General features: G+C 46.0%; 1 pseudogene; it reads left to right on the forward strand.

Annotated features, from left to right (window-relative positions):
- The window catches only part of LOC101177455, an 86220-nt pseudogene extending 82079 nt beyond the window's left edge, over window positions 1-4141 (forward strand).
- Window positions 4142-12312: the final 8171 nt, after the last annotated feature.

A 12312-nucleotide genomic window follows, 5' to 3' on the forward strand; every position in this document is an offset into this window, starting at 1 on the left:
ATTCTCCCAAGATTTAGAAAAAAGAAAAATTATTGTCTCTTATCTTCTGAGTCTTCATTTCCATCTCAGGGTTTTCTTATTTTTAGTCCTTTCTCAGAGCCCACACTTCAGCCAACCAAATTTTCTCTCTGGCAAACGTGAATAAAGCAAAACTGTCCAAAAACAACCAAAGAAGATCCTTGTCTTCCAGGCGGAAAGACCAGGGAGGTCCTGCGTGCAGCCCCAGCTCAGCCCTGAATCCCTCCTGCGCCTGGACAGCTCCGGAATGGAGAACACTCACTGACCCTCCCCCAGCCCTCTCAGTCTTTCCTTAACCTCAGCCCACCTGAAAAAGCTGACATGTTTCAAGGACTTTAATCATCTGATTAAACATGGAAAAGTGACAAAGAAAAGTCAGTTTTATAAAGTCTAGGTTTTGAGCCCCTTGTAGCTCATCCAGCATGTGGCTTCCCAGCTACCAAGGGTGTTGTCTGGGCTCTCCACTGAGAAAGTTCAACTTTTAAAATCTGCAATAACCTTGTTGTATCCACCCTTCTTTTGGGGAGGATCTTAGCAGCAAAGGTCACAAATTGAAATAATGACAGGGACCAGGCAGGAGACATAAAATGGCCCAAGCTGTCACCATCAGCCTCTCTAAGGAAAAGAAGACAGGGCCTCAGGGCACGCTGGGGCCCATTCCTCAGCCCCAGCCTCTTCTCACCACAGGGACACACACGCCCAAGGCCTTCTAGTCTTTTCCAGAGAAGCCAGAAACAATTTTTTTGTGTGTGAAAGTTTCCCATTTTAAAATGCCTCTAACCAATTCAAACTGTCTTAAAATGCTGTGGGAACCAAATCCCACATCTGTGCTGCTTAGGGTCTGCCTGCGAGGGGCTGGCATATTTTGTGGCTTAGCACAAGAGCCCCTCATGCATCCCCACCCCAAGGGGAGGCACAACTTTCCTAGAGTGCAAATTGTGCCAGCACCTTTCCACCAAAGTGCACCGCTGCAGCACCACCGCGCCTTCCCTCTGCCTCTCTTTTGAGAAATGCTGAAGGCTTTTTCTGGAATTGGCTATTGATGTGATTGTCATTCAGACTCACGTTTGCATTAATGCTCTCTTTAGTAAGTTAAGAATTTTCCTTTTGCTTTTTTTCTAGAAGGATGGAAAGAAAGGTGGACAGAGGGGCAGATACGCTTTATTTCTGAATTACAGCTCAAGATTCAGGTGCTTCATAGCCAGAAAACTCCCTAAAGTAGCTTAGATGGAAGTACAAAAGATACAATTTTTAAATCTGTCCTTTTCAGTTCAGTACAAGGAATATTAATTCTGCCTTTAACAGCACAGACCTAACTCTGTGTCCCAGGACTATCCAGCTCTCCCACCCCTAGGTCGGACCCCAGTCAGGTGGAGCATTTTGCTTTGGGAAATTTTATCTCAGGGATTCTTTTGTTTCTGGAGGACAGCTTTTAAAAATAGCCACATAAAATGAGGAAAATGACTGAAGTCACTGGCATTATGTCTGTCTTTTAGAAATAGTGCCATCATCACCTCAGTGCCACCGGGCACATGAGGGGCTCACAGGCCAGAGATGCATCACTTCTTGACCTGTACAGTTTTTATGTCTTGTTGGGGGCCTACAACCAAGCCTGACTTTATGCACCAGATCCCTCAGGTGGGACCCCCAGAAGTGCTCCTGATCTTTACTGGGGGCTTCGTGTCCCATCTGGGCCAGCCTGGGCCTTGCTTGGAAGTGTGATGTTGTAACATACCCTGGCAGAAAAAAATAGGCAGTTATATCACGACTGACATAAATGTGAGCTTTATTAAGTGCACAAAAGAAAACACTTAGATTTGTTCACTCAGGCAACCGTCTGAGGACATACCATTTACACAGTACTTTAAATTATAAAAGACTGGACCTGTCTTAGTGTAACTATTTGCCTTTTACAAAAGTACTCTCCCAGACATTATCTCATTTGATCCCTGCAAAACCCTCCAAGAGAGAAGACACTGCTGGGCTCCCCCTGCTCCTGTTTTGCCAGTCAAGATAGTGAGGTGGCCTGTCTAAGCCCCTGTCATCAAAGCGGTGCAAACAGAGAGCTAAATACCAGCTCAGGGCCTGTGGCTCAGGAACTGCGGCTTTCTCACCTTCCCTTGATGGTCTTCGGGTGCAAGGGCCCGCACCAAACCTAAACATTTATAAGAAAATGCAACAATTCCTGTTGCAAAGAATATTTTGTTGAATGGGTTACTGCATCTCAGCAAACACACTTTGGGGAGTGACAGAACAAAATCAGAAACCAACGTGACGCACAACGTCAGGGTCCATGAGATATTAGACATCCATGCCTGAACCAGGGAGCACCTGTGCCTTCGGTAGACATTAGTTGTCGACAAAAGACGTGATTAAGTAAAAAAAAGTTCAGTGGCGAAATAAATCCTGAAAATAATTTAGAGAAAGAGAAACCAGAGTGCTGTGTTTGGTAGCAACAAGTTTGTCAGCATGGTCTGAGAGAGAGAGAGAGGTGTCAGTATGGAAAATATTAGGCTAAAGAGCCAGAAATGCCAGGAGCCCCCAAAACCTGACTGGCCACTGTAGTTTCAGCATATAAAAGTCAAAGTCGCCAAAACTTTTAAGCCAGAGTCTGCCAACCAAATGTGACTGAGGCAGGAGTCTCAATCGATAGAGGTTTATTTAACCAGAGTTTAGGGATGTGCCCAGGAAAAACATGAGTTACAGGAGTATCTGTGATCTGAGCTTTCCAAAGAAGGTTGTGGAGACTCAGTATTTAAAGGGGAAAAAAAATAGCAGGAAGGAAGGAAGGGAGCGAGTGGAGGCACTAAGACAAATGGCTACACTTCCTTGTGAGCAATTCATGACAGAGGCCATGTGAGAACCTGGCTGATGGATGAGGCTATGACACAGGCTGGTGAAGTTGCAGTTGTCTGTCTGGGAACAAAAGAAAGGTGGTATTGTGTGACTCACTTCACAAGCTTAACTTTCCCTTTGGCATACTGAGTTTGGGGGTCCCAAGATTTTATTTTCTTCTACAAGACTAATTTGCACCTTCTGCAACACATGTATGCTAAGTGCTGGATAAAAAACACTGAGCCTTTAACAGATTCTGAACAGAGAAGGGCTCATACTTTATGGTAAGGACTCGAAATAAATTAAGAGGATACAGAGCCAGAGCCTGGCAGGGAGGCATTGTGAGATAGGAAAATGAGAGGTCATTTTGCTGAGCCCTAGATGACAGCTGCCGGAGGCAGGAGCTGACTGTGGGTTCTGAGGCAAGTGACCAGCCAGCAGGGCTGTGGAGTCTAAGGCAGGTGACCAGCCATGGCTGTGGGGTCTGGTGGGGGCGGCTGGCCACAGGCAGCACAGCAGGGCTGGAGGCAGACATGGCTTTCGTCTGTGTTCTAATTCTAACTGCTTTGTGGAGAGTAGATTGGAGTCAGGCAAGCAACCAAGAAAAACGGCCAGTGCGGCCCACTTGAGAGATGCCTTGGCCCAGCAGGGCTGTGAGAATGGGAGCGTGGGTGGTGGACCTGAGCCCCGAGGCCCCTCGGCCCTTTCCTCATTTCAGATGGGCTACTCAAGAGACAGAAGCCAAACAGATTTGACAGATGCTGCCGCCCAGGCCCAGAATCTCCCTAGAGACACCATCTTCTCCTTTCCTCCACCAGCTGGCCAGGCTGGTCAGCAAGACCAGACTCGCTTCTGCTGGCTGAGGCTTAGCCACACCCTAAATGTGCAGAGTGTCAGCCTGATGTGGGAGGGGAGGGTGAACAGGGTGGACTGGGCCTCCAATGCCATGCCCTGCACCCTATCTTTGCCTGCTCCCTGCCTTTCAGGGCAACTGGAACCCACGCTGCAGGCTGGCCCCTCCGGCCCTCCTCATTTACACCAAACATTTGTCTGGGGAACTGTGAAGCATGAAGAGGAAGGAGTTCGACAGTTTGCCGCTCTCTCGACCTTCCCTCTCCCCCAGCCCCAGCCTGTGGCGTGCAGCCCTGCTGGCGCTAACCTTCCCTGGTTACTGTCCTCGCCTCCAACTGCTGCAGAACCAGCCTCTAACTGCCTGCATTTCCAACTGCTGCCAGCAACTGCCACTGACTCAGAACCTTCTCAGGGTTCTTGCTGCGATCCAAGCTGAGCTCAGCCCCTCCACCCGTCTTTTTCTTCTTACTCTCCTTGAGCTCTCCGGTCTCTGCCCAGACCTCGCTGGTTCTCTCAAGGTTTCTAACTGGGGCTGAGGGCTGGCAGTTATCTTCAAGTGCGGATCTTGAGCTTTCTCAACACCCAAGCCTTTTGAAGACCCACCGAAATACGCTGTCAAAAACAGCTCAGGACCACACGACAGTCTCTCTTAAAAAGAATATTTTGCTATGGAAGCAGAAAATCAAATTCTCACATCAAAATCACACAAAGGTGCTCTGAAGCCAGCTCTGCCCTGGGTGGCTGCCCTCTCCCTGCCGAGCTCACTGGGCCTTCTGCTGGCCTGGGTCCTCTTGTCACTTGATATATCATTTCATCCTCCCCCCAGATACCACACTCTCTCCTCTTCATAGCCAAATTTCTTGAAAATTTTGCTAATTGTTAGGCGCCATGAGTATATTTTATCACTTTGGGACGTAGCACTGAACAGCTCATTCTAAGGCTCTGTTTGCGCTCTTTGTATTGTCAAGCTCTGTAATACACAATGGCGCTACAAAGACAAATTTAGACACCACACCTTTAAGAAATTCAGAGGGACCTAGGCAAAGTGCTCTGTGAAAACACAGAAGGAAGCAACCAGCAGCCTAGAAAGGTCTGGAGGGGGTCCTCTAAAGAAAAGGGGCTTGAGTTAAATTGGGAACGGTGAAGAGGAAGTCCCCAAGAAAGAAAATGGGAAAGACAACAATGATGGCTTTCATGGTGAAGACAGTGGAGGGTCTATCAGACAGCAAGGCCGAGATCGCGGCTGGCTTCAGAAGCCGCCACCTGGAAACCCCCAGCACTGTCCGGGTCTTGCCTCTGCTCCTCTTTGAGCATGCATTTCCTTCTTTTCTCTCCATGACCGGCGTCCCCTGATGCCCCTGGGCTGCCCCACAGCTCCTGAGTCTGCACGTCACGTGCCAAAACAGAGGAGGAATGGCTTTCTTGATACTAATTCTTGTACCAAGAATGATTCATCTACAGTCAAGGCTCCACCCTGACCCGATTAAGCATGGCTAAAGGGATGGAGTCAGCGCAAACACGCCAGCCGCGCCCACGCTGGTAGAGGGGTATCGTGGTCTCCAAGTGAGGCAGGCAGTGGGCTGAGCCTACCCATCAGAGATGGATAATAGACTGGAGCTACCACAGAGTAGGTTTTGATTTTAAATCTTTGCTCCTATAATAAGCTTTCTCTGAACCGGGAGAAACAAACTCCCTCTTGTGCTTGGGTCTTTGCCACTAGGCTCTCTGGGAACCACTAAAGTAAGAACGAGCTGTGTACCTGTACAGATCCGGAGGCTCGGCCCTCCCTGCCTGCCTCCTGGGTGTCTGGCTTGATGCCTGGGTCCAGATGTGGCGGGCAAGGGAGAGATTTTGCCTTGGCCCCTGAAGGTACTCTGAAAAATAACTGACATGAGGCAGATTGATTAATAGGAGAAAATGCATACAAATTTATTTAACGTGTATCCACAGGAGCCTTCAGAATGAAGTCCCAAGCCCCCAGTAAGATATAGAAGTTTCTAGACCATCTTGAGATTATAGAAAGAATACAGGCTCAGAGCATGACCAAAACCAGGTTTTAGAGGCAGGACAGGTTATGGCCAGCAAAGGTGGTCTAGAGGAAGTCCCTCATAATACAGCCCCAGAGGAAATAGATGGTAAATGTTTCCTTTCAGAACTTTGGAAGTGTCAGAGTCTCAGTCTCTCTTAGATTGAGGAAAGGCCTAGAAAAGGAAGGCCTGGCTGCAACAAAGGAGATTCTCTGTAGATGCAAGTTTCTCCCGCAAGACAGCTTTGCAGGGCCATTTCAGTCTCCTGGCCCTATGGCAGCCATTTCAAAAGAAGTCAAAAAAATATATTTTAGGGTAAAATATTTCGACTTTCTTCAACGATCAGTCACTCATTTGGTGATGCTGTTGTTCCCAGGAGTAGGAGCCCTCCCAAACCCTTCCTAACACCACCTCCTTACAGGGAGCTGCTGCCATGAACAGAGGCCCCCATGCTGACCAAAGCCATGCCGGGCTTCCGCAGAGAGCACTGCCGGGGATCTCCCTCAACCATTTCCAATACTGGATGGGTGCCGCGCCCTGGACAGCTGCCAGGATGTTGCCAAAGCCTGCCACACCCAGTGGACCTACTGTGTTTCTGATGCAGATGACCTTGTCTCTGTCCTGGAGTCACGCATGACCAAGCTGTGCTGCTGCTTTTCCAATACTCTTAGGGAGTGGGGCTCCACCTTGCTCCTTTCCCCCTGCATGGGAGGGTGCATTCCTAAAACTGAAGCCTATCTGAATTACCACATGGTATGCTGGCAAGCCAGGATTTCCAGGGAGGAAAAAAGGAGAACAGAGGAGAAAAGAAAAAGCCCTTATTTCTAATATTTCCTCATTTCCATGATGTAAATACTCCCACCTATGGCCAGTCCCACGCTACAAATATGATGTCCCTGCACTGGGGCAGGGTGGCGTAGAAAAAGTTGCAAATGTCAGGCCCTCGCAAGCCCGGGGAGCCTGCCATAGCCAGCACCTACCCTCGCCAGCCCCTCCCTGGGGATTTGTCTGAGCTGCTGGGAGCCGTGATGCTGGCTGTAATGACTGTCCATCTCGAGTCCCCTGCTCATAGGGTCTTTCCTCACGCGTGGCCACATGGCCCCTCAGGTCTGATGGCACTATCTGCCACTTCCATGACACATGGGCTGTCAGTGACTCTGTTTTCAAACCGCAGCAAGAGCTCATAGTCGTTTCCCTCAGGGTCTTCCTGCAGTGCTGGTGTTGCACCCAGGAAGCAGGGCACATCACCTTCTTCCTCTCCTTCCCCACACTTGAAGAATCTGCTCTGGGGATAGGTGGCCAGATAGGGTGGGGGATGCCCCACTTTCCTTGTGAATGCTTCTCAGCTCTCTTCTCAGCACTTTGCCCAGTCACTTCTTCCTTTGGGAGATCATGATTAAAATAACTTTCATTCATTCACTGCTAGACACTTGGGTTTACAGTGAATTAGAAAAACAAGCTTCCTACTTCCAAGGAACTTGGGTTTAGTTCCTGTTCCCTGTTCAAGAGTTTCAGTCATGCTAAAAGCCACTTACTGCTTGGGAAAGCTTTCCAGGCAGAGAAAAGGGCAATTGCAAAGGCACAGAGGCAGACACCGACCTGGTATTTAAGGAAAAGAAAGAAAGTCTGAGAGAGCGACGGAGACATTTTGCAAGGGGAGTGGCAGAGTGGCATGAATCAGAGAGGGGCAGAACCAGAGCTTCAGGGTGCGCAGTCTGAGGAGAGGAGGCAGGGTTTTCATTCCAACTGCAAAGGGAAACAAAGGTTTAGAAGATGTAGAGTGACATTATTGTATTTATATTTTTAAAAGATTACTGAAGCCACTTTGTACTGGAAGCAGGGAAATCATTTGGATTAAGTTCCTACAGAAAATCAAGTGCAACGAGGTAGCCATTTGAATGAGGGTTGAGGGAATGGAGACAGCACTGGAAGTATTTGAGATGCAGACTGAAGGTGGAAGTGACAGGACTTGATCACTGAGTTGATGTGGAGCAAGAGAAAGAGAAAGGAAGCCTCCCAGTTGTTTGGCTGGAGCCCTGGATGGGCCGTGGCGTCCTTCTCTGAATTGGGGAAGAGAGGAAATGGAATCGAGTTGGTGGGGGCAGTATGAATCCACTTTGCTCTGGTTAAAACAAGATGCCCATTAAACACCCAAAAGGAGATGTCAATTAATGAAGTATAGGAGCCTGGAACCCAGGGGAAGACATGAGGACTACAGATGGAAACATGGGGTCACCAACATGTGGGCAGAGTGTCTCCCACAAAGCAGGAGTAAAGTGAGAAAGAGAAATCCACAGCAGCAGAAAATAGGGGATCCTCTCTAACACAGGAGTGACACCACACTCAGCAATGGCTCTTCTTGGTATTTACCAAAATGAGTTGGAAAGCCATGTCTGCACAAAAACCCTCACACAATGTTTACAGCAACTTTATTCATAATCACCAAACTATGGAAGCAATCAAGATGACCTTCCATAGGTGAATGGCAAACTGTGGTACATCCAAATAGTGGAATATTACTCAGCTCTAAAAGAAATGAGGTATCAAACCATGAAAAGACATGGAAGAACTTTAAATGCATATTGCTAAATGAAAGAAGTCACTCTGAAAAGGCCACACACTGTATGAAACCAATTCTATGACCTTCTGGAAAAGGCAAACCTGTGGAGACAGTCAAGGATCAGTGGTTGCCAGGGGTTGGGGGAGGAGGTGATGGGCAAGGCAAGGAGGACTTTTAGGGCAGTGAAACTATTCTGTATGATCCTTTAATGATGGATGTGTGTCATTATAAATTTGTTCGAGCCCAGGACCAAGTGTGGTGGCTCATGCCTATAATCCCAGCATTTTGGGAGGCCCAGGCAGGTGGACCACTTGAGGTCAGGAGTTCAAAACCAGCCTGGCCAACATAGTGAAACCCCATCTCTACTAAAAATACAAAAATTAGCTAAGCGTGATGGCACGTGCCTGCAATCCCAGTTACTAGGGAGGCTGAGGCAGGAGAATCACTTGAACCTGAGAGGCAGAGGTTGCAGTGAGCTGAGATCATATCACTGCACCCCAGCCTGGGCGACAGACCCAGACTCAGTCTGAAAAAAAAACAAAAATTTTTGTTCAAGCCCATAGAATGTACAACGCCAAGAGTGAACCCTAATATAAACCATGGAATCTGGGTAACAATGGTGTGTCAGTGTAGGCTCATCAGTGGTAAGAAATGAACCACTTAGCTGGGGATGTTGACAGGGAGGGAGGCTGTGCATGTGTGGGGTGGGGTGTGTGCGAACTCTCTGTACCTTCTGCTCAGTTTCACTATGGACCTAAAACTGCCCTAAAAAACAAAGTCTGTTTTTTTAAATTAATTCATTTAAACCAATAATACTGCTTCTAGCAACATTTGCTAAGGAAAACATCAGAATGAATAACAAAAATAACATATGTCTAATGATGAAGTGTTATGTAATAATTAAATTTTGTGTTTTCAACCATGTAATAAAATAGGAAAAAAAGATGGAAAAGGAGGGAAAATATCTAGGCTGAGGCCATTTCCTTGTGAAGAGAGAGCCCCAACAATTTTCATTAACAGATGGAGGGCACCACCCATCCAGGTGGGAGCAGACGGAAATCGAGAGCCACTTCTGAAAGAAGACAAAATTGATCATGCAAAAGTGTTTGAATGTGATCAGAGGAGATTCTTAACGCTGGTGGAGGGAGCGGGGCGGAATGTGGAGTGGAATTAGTAATAAGAACATAGAAAACCAGTATAGACAAAAGGGATTACTTACTCAGAGGAAACATAACAGCATGTAGAAGTGGAAAAGCGATTCTGTTTTGCTAACTGGCTGACTGGTAAATGTAATTTACCTAGTCATAATAAATACCAAATGGTGGTCTAAGTTTCAGTGACACTCTCTTGGGATTTCTGAGAGGGCATGACAAGGGAGTGTGATGTGAAGGGTCGGGTTTGGCGTGGAGGGTGAGCAAGAGGTGATAACAGGAGCTGAATTCCCATCTTCCCCAAAGGGAGGCCCAAAGATTATGCCTGAAATGGAATAATCAAGATGTAGGAATGTCAACATGGAAATCAGAAGAATAAAATAATTTTTTTTTAAAGAAGAGCTAAGAAAGTTGAAATCGGTTACTTCCTGAGAGTAAGAAATGGGTGGGAAGACTGGCAGAGGAAAGCTAGGTTTTCATACACATTAGAGAATAATTTGCCTCTAAATGATATGTATATAACTTTGAGAAAAATAAAACTAAACAAAAAAAAGTTTCTGAGAGATGATGTGTCAGACACAGCACTACAGCTGATAAGCACTGGTATCTACTGAGTGCCTAGTGTGTGCCACGCAATGTTCTAGGCACTAGAAATACACCAGTGAGTGGTCAGACACACGCACACACCCTTCCAAACACATACATGCCCATAGGTTATCCAGCAGCCCACCATGTGTAGTGTGAGTCATGACATTGGGTGCTCACAGCTGGAGGCTGGTGTGAGATGAGAAGTGACCAGAATAGGAGCCAAGAGATCTGAAAATTGTGAGATGCGTCAGGCTTCATCGGCTTGTCCAAATGCTGCTTCTCTGTTTCAGTTGTTAAATAATTATTTTCATCACACCCATGATATTTAAAAATACATTCACAGTTCACTGTTTATGCAGTTAAATTTTATACCTAGTAATTCATTTAATACCTCATTTTCTGAGTACTGTGCTAAAGTATCTCCCTGAGCAATTCACCATGATAATCTTGGATTAGATAAATGAAATTACCAGAAAATGTCTCGTGTAAATTTCATTTTTTGCAATATTTTATCAATCATTAAAGGAACACATAGTTATTAAGTTCTCCCTTTACTTCTTGAGTTCCTTCTTACTGGAGGTGTAGCATTTGGGTGCTTGTTTTTAGTTTTCTTATTGGTGTTTTTCTGGCAGAGTCTGAGTAGAAAAAAAAAAATCAAGAATCTAAGTCCATGTCCACAAGCGAACTATGTGGGGTACTACACTAGAACATAAAGCTATTTTGCGCAGGAAATATTAGTGGCTTTACAATTAGAATTAAACAGATAGCATTCCACTTTTAAAATTTTTAACTGGCACTAATTTATGTATGTATAGGGTACAATGTGATGTTTTGATTTTTGTTTACATTGTAGAATGATTAAGTCAAGCTAATTAACATATACATCACCTCCTATACTTACTAGTTTTTTTTGTGGTGAAAACATTTGAGAATCTACTTTCACACCACATAAGGAAGGCTTAGCCACAGCTGCTCTTACGCTGATGTAGGATGCCCTGTGACTCTCCTGGAGTGTTATGAGGAGTTGCTCTCAGGCCATTTCTCACCTACCTTCTATCTCACAGAAACTCTCTCTGAGAGAGTTTGCATCTCCTCCTCCTAAGTCCTGATGCAGTCTGATGATTTTGGGCTTGCCTTCTCCCGCACGGTCTAGCTGTAGACTATGACACTGTTAGTGACAGCATGAAATTAACTCCTCGGCCACGGGCGCTGCACCACTCGTGTTGCATTGTCACCTGCCCCTGATGTTCTGGTATTGTCTCTTGTTCTGGTGTTGGGACAAGGGATGTTGTGAGACATCACCTTTGCTATTCTTGATTTTGTGGTCCATGTAAGTCATAAAAGAAAAAAGAATCTATTCTTAGCAATTTTTAAATATAAAATACAGTATGGAGTTTCCTCAAAAAACTAAAAATAGAATTGCCATATGTTCCAGCAATCCCTGTACTGGGCATGTACACAAAGGAATTGCCATCAGTATGTTGAAGAGCTGTCTACACTCCCATGTTCACTGCAGCACTACTCACAGTAGCCAGGTTATGGAAACCAGTGTCCATCAATGGATGAGTGGATAGAGAAAATGTGGCATGTATACACAATGTAGTACTATGTGTATATTCACATTTTTAAGAGTGCACAAAAACTGCCTTCAAGATGCAAAGCTCCTCCATGTCCACTTGCACCTGGGTCAGGTTGGGGACAGCCCTCATGACAGCCATCTGGCCGTGGCTGTGAGAAGCATTCTGGGTCAGGTCAGTCAGTCTCTGTCCATTGACCCACAATGGGAACCAGATGCATTCTCAACTCACCAAACACTCCCTCCAGGGGTCCAGCAGGGCCTCACTCACTTCCCAGATGGAAATGCCCTTTCAAAGTGCCTTCCCAGGGAACTCTTCAAGCACAGCTCAGCTCAACTATTCTCCAAATCAGTGTCCTTAGATTGTTTTGTTCACTCAATCAGAGAGAAAATATTTCAGTCCCAAACCTTAATGTGTGTATCTTTATCAACTATACTAATTAACATATCATGATCGTTATGAAACATACACACAGGACAGTATGAAATGAATCTAGATAAAATATGTACTTTTTAGAAAGAGATGTACTTGTTTTTTTGTCTGAAATCTCAGGAAACCACTGTGCACAATCCCTGAGAGTATTTACTCATGCCTCAGAATCCCTCGGCTACCTGAACCATGGGAAGAAGTAAATATATCCCTCCTGGGTCTTGGGTTCACCTCAGTGCCTTCCTCTGCACTGCTGGAGACATGGAATAAGCCAA

This window comes from Nomascus leucogenys, chromosome 4, assembly GCF_006542625.1.
Source record: "Nomascus leucogenys isolate Asia chromosome 4, Asia_NLE_v1, whole genome shotgun sequence".
NCBI lineage: Eukaryota > Metazoa > Chordata > Mammalia > Primates > Hylobatidae > Nomascus > Nomascus leucogenys.